This window comes from Panulirus ornatus, chromosome 42, assembly GCF_036320965.1.
Source record: "Panulirus ornatus isolate Po-2019 chromosome 42, ASM3632096v1, whole genome shotgun sequence".
Classification (NCBI taxonomy): Eukaryota; Metazoa; Arthropoda; class Malacostraca; order Decapoda; family Palinuridae; genus Panulirus; species Panulirus ornatus.
Genome location: NC_092265.1, coordinates 10,232,452 through 10,244,740, shown reverse-complemented (window position 1 = coordinate 10,244,740; position 12,289 = coordinate 10,232,452). Strand labels below are relative to the sequence as shown.

The 12,289-nt window shown below is 41.5% G+C and overlaps 1 long non-coding RNA gene across 1 annotated transcript in view; it reads left to right on the top strand.

Annotated features, from left to right (window-relative positions):
- Nucleotides 1–4,229, top strand: part of LOC139761899 (uncharacterized) — a 177,782-nt gene extending 173,553 nt beyond the window's left edge. The window contains exon 3 of the long non-coding RNA XR_011715635.1: nt 4,156–4,229. This is a non-coding gene — a long non-coding RNA (uncharacterized lncRNA). The remainder of the gene's footprint in view (nt 1–4,155) is intronic.
- The last annotated feature ends 8,060 nt before the right edge of the window (nt 4,230–12,289 follow it).

Genomic DNA, 12,289 nt, shown 5'->3' with positions numbered 1-12,289 from the left:
TGATGGGTACGTTTTCTTCTTCTTCTTCTTCTTCTTATCATTATTATTATTATTATTATTATTATTATTATTATTATGTTTATCATTTTTATTATAATTATTATGATTATTATTATTATTATTAGTAGTAGTAGTAATAGTAGTATTTTCATGGTTACAAGAACATCATCTTGCAATCTTTTGAAGAATGTTTTGTTATCACAAGGTAGATCCTACTTCAACTAAAATCGCCATATTTTTCTTGTCGTGTGTATATCTTGTCACACCGAAAGCAGCACTCATTCTTCCTTCTGCTGTTACGTTGTGAATTGTTTTTGTCATATATTTTTTCGTCTTAGTGTTATGCAAAATGTATTTTCCTTCGTACAGAGGCATTTTTTTTTTTTAATCTTAACATTAGTTTTTGCCTTTTTGTCTAAGTAATGTGGATTATTCTATTTCCTAATGCTATGGAAGATGTATTTTCCTCATTGCTGTTTAAAGGTAAATTTTCATAGTGTTGTGTAAGGTATATTTTCCCTAGTGTTGTGGAGGGTGTATTTTCCCCTTAGTGCTGTGGAGGTGTATTATCCCCTAGTGCTGTGTAAGGTGTATTTTCCCCACTGCTGTGGAAGGTGTATTTTCCTTAGTGCTGTGGTAGGTGTATTTTCCCTAGTACTGTGGAAGGTGTATTTTCCTTAGTGCTGTGGAAGGTATATTTTCCCTAGTGTTGTGGAAGGTGTATTTTCCCTAGTGTTGTGGAAGGTGTATTATACCCTAGTGCAGTGGAGGGTGTATTATCCCCGCTGCTGTGGTGGGTGTATTTTCCCCTGTACTGTGGAAGGTGTATTATCTTCAGTACTGTAGAGGGTGTATTGCCCCCGATGCTGTGGTGGGTCCGTTCTGTCCTGTGGTGATTCTGGAGAACGCCAGCAGGAGGAACCCAGCTCATATGTATGTTTGCCATCTTGGCCTCGTCTCCGCTGCTGCCGACGCTGACGCCTGCCACCGCCATGGCTACCTGACCTGACCCCATTCATGCGGGATTGCACGTACGAGCAGGGACTCTGACACACACACACACACACTCACACACACAAACACAAACACACACACACACACACACACACACACACACACACACACACACACACACACTTTCGTGTACACGAAAGGCTTTAAGTATACACATAGATCCTCTGGTGTATTCGTATACCTTTTAGATGTACACATTAAGCCTTCGATGTACACATTGAGCCTCTGGTGTACATACATAGCCTGACATGTATACTTGGACCCTTTAGTGTACACGTAGAGCCACTTGCGTACAGACAGATCCTTTCGTACAGGTAAATACAGTTACTGGCGTATATATAGAGCCTTTGTTTCAAACACAGAGCCTGTAACGTCCACAGCGACCCTCTGGTTTAGACACAGATCCCCTCTCGTACACACAAACATTCTCTGGCGTACATATAGAGCTCGTGGACGTAGTATACACAGACAAGCGGAGCCGTAAACGAAGCCTTTAACGCACATAACCTTTAGAAAGTATGCGCTCACATCCCTTGGTGTATATACTCAGGTTGTGATGTCTGCACAGGCATCTGGCGCACACGGAAGCTTCATCTTTCTTGACGAAGACCTTCTGGTGTGCACTTAGGCTAAGAGGGACAGATAGCCTTCAGTAAAGGCTAAAGGGGACGTCAGCTTCCTCACTTCGTTCGTCCAGTGGCCAGAAATCCTTTCGCATGAAGTGTGTTCTTCATGCGAATGGAAGTTTTTTTTAGAGGAAAAAATTATACATAAAGAAGATAACAGAAGCAGATAACAGTGAAGATCAGAACCGTCTCTCTTCCAGTGATTTGTTGACTGTAGTCCAAAGGTTGGAGAAAAGATTTACTCACAGCCGTGTAGATTTTAAGACCAATTTTCTCAGCCGTTCTTATCTCGATCCTCTTCCAAGACTGCTCATATGATGACTCAAAATAATAGGTTGATGAATGGTTAACCTTGTCAAAATGAAAGATTTATTTTCTTTTCATTACCTCTTTTTTTCAACCCCATTCGTCCGGACTTTCACCCACGAAGACAAATGCCGTTCACTAACCTTTCTGATTTTGACCTAAATCATTTGTAGTTTCGAAGCTCCGAGGCGCACTTGGGGGTTCAGAGGCAAATTGAATTAGCATCAGCATTTCATTAAGCTTTTAGGAACCGTAATCCATAGAGGGAGGCATTTCAAACGCTCTGGCCAAACAAGTAGTATGCTAATATAATCTAAGACCACATCAGATTACCCTCTTGATACACCTGTTAGATATGCTGGCTGGGATCAGCTCGTCTCGAGATCCTCAAGGAGAAAAGAAGGAGAGAAATTGAAACGTAAATCATGTATCCTTTGTGCATACGTTCTGGGATAAGTATCAAGAGATTGTTTGTTGGATGTGAATAGTGCTTTGTGTGCGTGTGTGTGTGTATGTGTGTGTGTGTGTGTGTGTGTGTGTGTTGATTCATTTGCTTTGTTTTCCCCAGTGTTCTATTCCCTGTGCCTGTATGTCTGTGTGTCAGTGTTTTGTGTGTATCTCCGTGTTTTTGTGTTTGATTGATCGTGTTTATGTATCTGCCTGTCTCAATCCCCTTGGCTACGAGAGAGATAGATAGAAAATGAGTGTGTAGTTGTATACATAGAGATTTCGTTGAAAATAAACTTTATTACATATACCGTTAATACTTCACCTTATCTGGATTCACCTGGTTTATTTTATTCTTATGGTGGCTTCACACTATTCGGCAATTATCTGTACAAATGTAACAAGCTGAGGATGTGTCTTCGCATACTACTCAGTCCTTAAGCGATCTGTGGTCGCGTTCGCAGCTCCTCATCCATCAGGGTGCCTGACGTCGGACAGACCACACAAGCACTCCTTCATTCCTTTAGGTTTCATTTTTGTACCGAAAGTTTCATACGTACATATGGATGTACGTCATCGACTCCTGGATGTAAAACATCACTTTAAGACTTCCACTTGGAGAGAATTGATCGATTAATAGATAATATATGACTTCGATATAGATGTATTGAGGCAGGGAAAATGCCTGGAAAGGTTAGAATATCAGTTTCAATCGAAATATCTGTTCTCGCGAACAGAAATAATCGTTGAAAAATATATAACTTTTGATCCTTCATCTCTCCTCCCCCAACATAACTGTACGTGGAATTTTTTTTTTCTCCTACTGACATTTCATTTCGTCCTCATGCCAGTGCCTAAAACATGATGGATCATCAAGACATAGAGAGATACAGAGAACACTCTCCAAGCAACAATGGACGATGGATAACCAGAGCAAATAGAAATGTGTAGCCTCATCTTATTATAGAGGAGGAGCAGAAGTGTAACTTGAGGGTGTGGGATGTAGATATACATAATGACAAGAGATAGTGATGAATGAAGCAGGCCAAGGCTCGATGGAGGAAGTAAAAAGAGCGAAGTGTGTGATGCAAGGAGAGCGGAGGAGAGAACAGGAGGTAAGGTCATGAAAGACGACACAGTAAGAGAGTAAATCAGAGGAGGAAATACACAGGGAGTAGCAGAAAATCGAAGATAGAAATGTACGTAAAGTCAAAAATATACTCTGGTGGACGCAGGATATGAATCAAAGGTATAAGTAAGACAAGATATAAAGAAGGAAAGAGTAAAGAGAAAGGGAACAAGGACGGTAAAATGGAGGAAACATGAAACGTTGGAGATGTAGAAAATGACAGGCAACATCTCAAACATTGTTTTTATTTCAGCTCCTGTGTCATACTAACATTAGAATACCATAGGGTTAACGCTTGTATGAATGGCCACTATGAATGATGGCTGCACTGAATCAATACATTACTTCTGTGAGTCAGACATTCATGTACTTATGTGTTATTTTGACTTCACTAGGTATTTGTCATGTACGTTTATCTGTGTTCCTCTCTCTCTCTCTCTCTGTATATATATATATATATATATATATATATATATATATATATATATATATATATATATATATATATATATATATATATATATATATATATTTATATATATATATATATATATATATATATATATATATATATATATATATATATATGTATATATATGAATATATATTGATTACCATATCTTCCTTCCTCAGGGCCACAGTCTAAGAAGCTCCGCTGCGCTCGGGATCCAACCACACCCCCACACTACCACGGGGCGTGACTGCAGGTAGGTAATGAGCATTGTACATTGCGTGGTGAACGCTGGAAAATTGAAGAACAGGTGCCCAGTGCCTTTTAGTGTGGAAGCTGTAGTATAGGCGTGATGGGTCTTGTGATACGTTCAATTAGTGCGTTGTAATATTGGGGAGATGGATAACATCCCTACGTATGAGTGTAACTTGGACATTTTTTCCCTTGGGAGTGGAGTTTCAAGGTGGACGTTATGGACGTCGAGTTTGAGGATGGATTGGGTGTGCTGTGTCGAGTCGTTGATGTTGTGGGAATTATGTTTTAGGGGAGGTGAGTGCCGGTGCGAGTAGGGTGAAGGGATGATTGGTCGGCTTGTTGAAGTGGTTTCAGTGGGAATTTGGCTTTTAGTGGTCCTGCCAACCATTGTGTCCCTGACATGTCGAGGTGGGGTTGCAGTGGAAGATTTCTTCTTCTTTTTTTCTATCGTTGTTCAGGTGTTGCATTTTTGTGGTTGTTCAGCAACCGCTGATAGCTCTGACTGCTCTGTTTTGTGTGGTTTGTAGTTTATCATGCGAGTTGTTGAAAGGATTGTTGTTGGCAGGTGAAGCGAAACTGCTGCATATATATATATATATATATATATATATATATATATATATATATATATATATATATATATATATATATATATATATATATATATATATATTATCCCTGGGGATAGGGGATTAAGAATACTTCCCACGCATTCCCTGCGTGTTGTAGAAGGCGACTAAAAGGGGAGGGAGCGGGGGGCTGGAAATCCTCCCCTCTCGGTTTTTTTTTTTTTTTTTTTTTCCAAAAGAAGGAACAGAGAATTGCGCCAGGTGAGGGTATTCCCTCAAAGGCCCAGTCCTCTGTTCTTAACGCTACCTCGCTAATGCGGGAAATGGCGAATAGTTTGAAAGAAAAAAAAAAAGATATATATATATATATGAATGTATGTATGTGTGTGTGTGTGTGTGTGTGTGTGTGTGTGTATTTGTGTGTGTGTGTGTATGTGTGTGTGTGTGTGTGTGTGTGTGTGTGTGTGTGTGTGTGTGTGCGTTAATATTCATAAACTCCTGCAGAAAAGATTACATGAATTCGATCATGCAGAAAGTCGCTGGCAAATCTTTCTTCGTGTCGTCTTCTCTCTGGTTTTCACTGTCTCACCCATTGCCTCCATCTCCCTCTACTCTCTCTCCCCCTCTTCCACTTACCTCCTCATCCATACCCACAACTTGGACCACATCCATTTGCACTACCCACGCAAGCCTCTGGGTGGATGAGTGAGTACGTGCCTCGCTGATGGAGAGGACGCCCCGTTCAGATAGGAGTGTCGTGTGGGAAAGAAAAGTATGATATGTGGTCCAAATTTGAATATAGATTTTTTTTCTAATCCATCCATCCTGCCATTAACAGACATTTCTATATTAGGTCTCAAGTATGATGCGATCCAACACCTCAAAAACCTCACGTTAATCGTTACGTAATAGGTCTCAGAAGGATTTGTCTATAATGAGGATTGCATAACTTATTGTCTGTGTATGTCTGTCACTGAGCTGTATATTAATCTACGGGAACTCGAATGCTGCACTGGCTTTTATTCCCAGTAATGTCTACTATCGCTGTGTCAGGCGTGAACGTAACTCCTAAGAAAAAAAAAGGAAAATAGTGCGAGTTTGTACATACTGCAATTATTGTTATCAGTTTCATTCCTTCGTCTCGAATTCCTACCAACGTTTAGCTTTACAAATTATACGCTAATCTGTGTGATTGGGAAAGCACATTCGTAACTTGTTAGGGGATAAATTCTGGCCTTCCTATATTTGGCATGGCGCAGGAGAGGGACGCGTGTAGCTCGCTGGGTGAGTAACGTCGACGGCTGACTATTTACCGACCTGCAGCTTTGCCATTATTGTTGTAGGACAGAAGATAATAACACGGAGGGATAATGAAATACAGTCGACGTCAACACGAGACAAGGCCTTCCCTCACGACTCAGAGGCAACTCGGTAAATAACGCCAACCAGATCGTACATATGTTGGGGTCCTGTAGTTTTCCCTCCCTCCAGTCTGGCATTACGGAGAATGAAAGTAATCCGAGCTCACATCACACGTTCGCTGGATCTCGTGTTTACGTCGCTTTTGATCCCGAGTCCCTTCCATTACAAGGTCAGGCGTGCATGGGACGGGGAAAGGAGAGAGAGAGAGAGAAAGAGAGAGATGGAGTGAAAGGGCAACAGAGATGGAGTGAAAGGGCGAGGAGTGATGAGAGAGAGAGAGAGAGAGAGAGAGAGAGAGAGAGAGAGAGAGAGAGAGAGAGAGAGAAACGGACGGATGGAGATGGAGCGGGAAAGGAGAACGTATAGACGGGAGGGAGGTTACTCCTTTAGAAGGGATGATATGAGAGAGGTCAGGTCAGACGATTGACCCGTTGAGATGCGGCTCAGCTGTGTCCAGTGGATGGTGGTTACTCGTTACAAATCACCATCACAGCACAGAGTAGACACAATCACTTCTTAGATCTGAAAACATCGTATTGTAATTCACTGGTAATTAGAAAAGCCAGAATATTTCGTGTGCCAGTGCCTAGATCCAAATTCGATTCAGGAAAGGTAATCATGAACGCTGTCTCCACTCCCTACATGGAAGCTGGTGGAGATAGTAGAGATGCCTGAGACATACGACCACGTTCCCTAAGTTGTTCGATGGACAGAAAACTACGGGGCCTAAGACACTTAACGAGTGAGTGGTGGGGAGATATGCAAATCAGCCAAACATAACGTCTCACTTCCCTTGCATCAAGCCTTCGTAACGTGACTTAACTCTGGGATAAGCAGAGACTCCTTGCTGGTCACAGGGAGAAAAAAAAAAAAGGAAAAATTGTCTGGACTGTTATAAGCAATATCTTCATTCTCCTCGACTAGCAAAGTAATTTGGTTTCAACAATTTCAAAGGCTGCTGGACAGACAACGACGAAGAGGTGGAAAACCTCATTCATTGTGTGAGTGGTCACCACACACTGTTATATCCACTGGATAACACTGGCACATCAAGTGGTCATGGATACAACTGGTGTTTATGAGTAAGTTTTAAACTACTACATTTTGATGAGGTGTGAAACCCATAGGAACAACAGACAGATTGAATATTTCCTCTTTCCTCTATCAAGCTGTTTCCTTAGCGAGCTTCTTCAACAATGGTTCCTTTAGATGTTGGTTACGTCATCCCTGAAGGAGCTAGCGTGCCTGAGGAAGACACATGAGTCCTTTGTTTTGGAGTTCCTCCTTTTGTACTTCTCTTGCCGTTTTTTGTTTCTGGAAACCCAAGTCCTTTCCGAGGCATGTTTACTTTCAGTTTTCTTTCTTTGTATTTGAAGGCCAGACTCTTCAGAAAGGAACTAGTAATTTGGCGCAACAGTTGGGATACAATCTGCACAAGTCTTTGGACTTGAATTGGTCGTAATAAGACTGTTGTGTCACCCAAACAACCAGTGATATACAGGACCTTTATATCATAGACAACAACAGATGGATCAACCCATCTGCGACATTATTCTTCAACCTCTTTCGCGATTCCTTGATCTTCCTCTCAAAGTTTCAACAATCACGCACTTTGAATATATCGTGGACTGTCGTATATTTCTTGGAAGTTTGTTTGACTCAAAATAGTTCCATTTTCATCAGTGTCTCTCCGCATGTAAACATTGTGCAGTGTAGAAATCACTGTCTGGTTCATTGTCATTAGATTTTTTGTAAGGTCAATGGCACACGTTGGTATACGCCAGACAGAGAGCAAAACGACAGTTTGTGTTAAAAGAGAACATACGTGGTTCCCTTTCTCTACCCATCACTACGTTCCTTTTATTTACCTCTCCTTTACTCCTTAGTCTCTCAGCACACTTCTTTCTTTCCTCATTGTTTCCCTTTCACCCATCATCTGTATCTTTCTCCTCACTTCACTCTCCCATTTACATCCCTGGTTTCATGTTCCTCCGTTCATTCAAATTCTCTCTCTCTCTCTCTCTCTCTCTCTCTCTCTCTCTCTCTCTCTCTCTCTCTCTCTCTCTCTCTCTCTCTCTCTCTCTCTCTCTCTCACGTCTCTCTCTCTCTCTCTCTCCTTCGTCCCTCTGGACCTCCTGGACTCGTATATCAGCCATTCGTTAGTTCTTCACCCAAGCAGGCAAGGTGACCACTACTGCCTGTCCTCCTGTATTATAATCACTATGTGCCTGACGAGTGCTAATGGTGTCGCCACGCCACCTATTTAGTGGAGATTTTGCCACCCATGTTCATGACAATTTTCCACACAGTTGATCATAGCTTTGGCACCCATTTTAATAGCAATTTGCCACGTATTTAATGGCGGTTTTTGCCACGCATTTAATGGCGTTTGCCACACGTTTGATAGTGGGTTTTGTCACCCAGTTACTATTGTCTGCCACCCAGTTAACGATGTTCTGTCACCCACTGAATTGTGTTTTACCAACAATTTAATGACATTTAACCAGCCATATAATGGTGTTTATGCCAGCCTCGTCCATGTCCTAGTTCTCAGGTGCGTAGGAGACGTCTTGTCATTATCGTATTAACAGACACACTCAGGCACGTGTAAGTTCAGCCAACGGGGAAATTCTTCGAAATTGTTTATAGATGTTACGTCTCTTGACATGTTACAGGAGGAGCTCTGTATTGGCATTTGGTATTGGCATTTCCTTCACCATTCTATCCTTAGGCCTTTTCACCCGCACGTATTGGTCATGCAGTAGAGTTTTACTGTGCTTGAATTCGTCTTATCATTTAATGGAAGGTGTTATTGATGGCGAACATTGCCATGAACTGAGTCAGGCCTAACCAGGGGAAGTTGCCATGATGGGTGATCCTTTCCTCCTCCTCCTCCTCCTCCTCCTCCTCCTCCTCCTCCTCCTCCTCCTCCCGACCTTCGAGCAACTCGTATCATCCCCAACCAACATGACCTTGTTCGAATTCCATCACAGTAGCCTTCAAAGGCTCATCAAGCTTTGGGGTTTGTTCGAAGAAATGCGAAAAAAATAGACATGCCGTGAAACACTGTACGTGTATAGAATAGGATTTTTCTTTTTCATAAATTTCAGGACATTTTAGTGACCATTCGTAACTGTACATGATTATTGATAAAGGAAGTAAGAGTAAAATGTAAATGTAAATAAATGGAGGACAGACAGACGATATTTCAAGTCATATGGTACCCTCATGTAAATATCAGATGAAAATTATTAGTTTACATATTTTCATCCCTGGGGATAGGGAAGAAAGAATACTTCCCCCTGCGTGTCGTACAAGGCAACTAAAAGAGGTGGGATCAAGGGGGAGCTAGAAATCCTCCCCACCTGTATTTACTTCTCCAAAGTAACGGCGTTTAGATTAAGGTAGTCAAATGTCCTGTTCAGTGTGACCTACTGGTATGACAACAGTGAGTTTACGTCATCAATAGACGCCGTGCGGTGAAAAATACGTCTTAGTACGAGGCCTCGTTCACTGACGTACACCTTCTGATACGAAGCCTCGTCCACTGACGTAAACCTTCTGCTACGAGGCCTGTTTCACCGATGTAAACCTTCTGCTACGAGGCTTCTTCCACTGACGTAAACCTTACGATACGAGGCCTCTTTCAGTGATGTAAACCTTCCGCTACGAGGCCTCTTTCAATGATGTAAACTTCCGCTACGAGGCCTCTTCCACTGACGTAAACCTTCCGATACGAGGCCTTGTCCACTGACGTAAGTAAACCTTCTGATGCGAGGCCTCGTCCACTGACGTAAACCCTCCGATGCAAGGCCTCGTCAAGACCACGCGTGTCATAACACCTTCATAAATCAAGCGAACACGGCGCTGGGAACCAACACAACAAAGACATCAACCACGACGAATTAGCGAGGAGATTATGTCGGCCAAGCGAAACCACTGCCTCACCAAACCATACGATACGCTCCACACACTCACACATTATATATATATATATATATATATATATATATATATATATATATATATATATATATATATATTCCTATAAGTCCACGGGGGAAATGAAACACGAAAAGTTCCCAAGTGCACTTTCGTGTAATAATCACATCATCAGGGGAGACACAAGTGAGAAATATAACAGTCAGTTGATATACATCGAGGAGACGATGCTAGGACGCCATTTGGTAAGATCCCTCCTCACTGCAAGATGTCATAGATGAAGACCCCGAGCACTTACTATACAGTTGCCTTGCACTTGGAACATACTCATCTTTGCCCTGACTTTCTGCCTTCTCTACCTCATCATGACCATCACGTACCACAAGGAAGGAACGGTAAGAGATCATTGTGGGTTCGAATCCCTGCGCGAAGCTTTCCACCAGGGTCCGATGGTGATTAGCAGCAATAAATTCCATTTTTTTTTGTTGTATTGTTGTATTAGATCAGTGATTTCCTGGGTGTAGTAATGATGATAATGATTGTAATGATAATGACTGTAATGATCATAATAACGATGATATTCATAATGATCCTAATGCTAATGTTAATGATAGCAATCATTATAATTATAGTATAGTTGTTAATGATAGTAATTTTTACAAATGAATAATAGTAATGATAATAATAACAGTGATGATGATAATAATGATAATAATGAAGTAATAATGATAATTATGATAATAATAATGATGATATTAATAACAATGATAATAGTAATGATAATGATAACCGTAATGATAATGATAATGATGATAATAATAATGATATAATGATAACAGTAATAATGATAATATTAATGATTATGATAATGCAGAATGAGATAACTAACTCAGTTAATCAGACATCTCTCCTCCTCCTCCTCTTGCCTGTCTTTCCATCTCAAGGAAAATCAGATCTTAAACTTGTCTATAATTTGCCAATCTTTTTTTTTGACAGTGGATACGTCTATAATTCTGGGGTAATTGTATAGCATTATAGGAAGAACTTTCACCCGTATCTTTACCGGGCAATAAGGCAAGATTTGGGTGGTAGATATCTCTCCAAAGCGATTTACAACGTCCCTGATCCCTTATAAGTAACGTGTGTGTCATTAAATACCATAGATGTATAGCACTGAACTTAACCACTGAATTGGTCAACTCTCCCCTTACGCTCCCTTAGCTACGTTGCCAAACATTATGACCTGAATTAAAAAGACTTGTTCCTTTGAAATTTAATCACCTAAGTGCGCTTGTTGCCCCTTTCTTACCCCTTGGAGAGAAAGGGGTACACACACACACACACACACACACACACACACACACACACACACACACACACACACAAACCCTTCTCCTTCGTTGATTAGAATTAAAGAGCTTCATTTTCCCAATGACGATGCCACGAACTGTTACGAAGCATTGTGCGCACGCCCCAATGTTATCACCGTTGATTTAGACGCTGAGTTCTGATTGGCTCCTATCACGCACCCAGGAAGTTACTTATGTAATACAACAATACAACAACGACAAAAAATACAACAACAACAAAAAAAAAGACGAGGAACTTGTTGCTGCTAATCACCATCGGGCCCCTGGTGGAAAGCTTCGCGCAGGGATTCGAACCCACAACTGCTTACAATTGGTGAGAGAATGGCCCGTGCGTCTCCGTTAGCGACTGGTCGGATTGACTGGTTGGTGGTGAGTGGAATTGCTCTTACTTAGGAGGATGGATGGGGGTTATTAGCGAAGGGTAAGAACGGATGGATCTGTTTGTTAGTGATTTGTCATCGGTGTAAGAGGGCGATGGTCGGGGTTGAGGATCCGTTCTCTTAACGGTGGAATGGGTCAGTGAGTTTCTTGATTTGGTTAGTGGCAGGAGAAAGTAGGTAGTTTGTGAATTACAGAATGGGCTTGTCAGTAAATGGATTAGAATGTTGATGGTGCATAGAAGGGGATGTGTGGATTTGCTGAATTTTCGACGGAAGGATTCGTGGATCTTTTGGTTTGTGGAGAGTGTAATGTGTTGGACCTCCGTGGTGTAGCGGTTAGCGTTTCTGACCAGGGCCGAGCGCATAGGTTCGAATCCT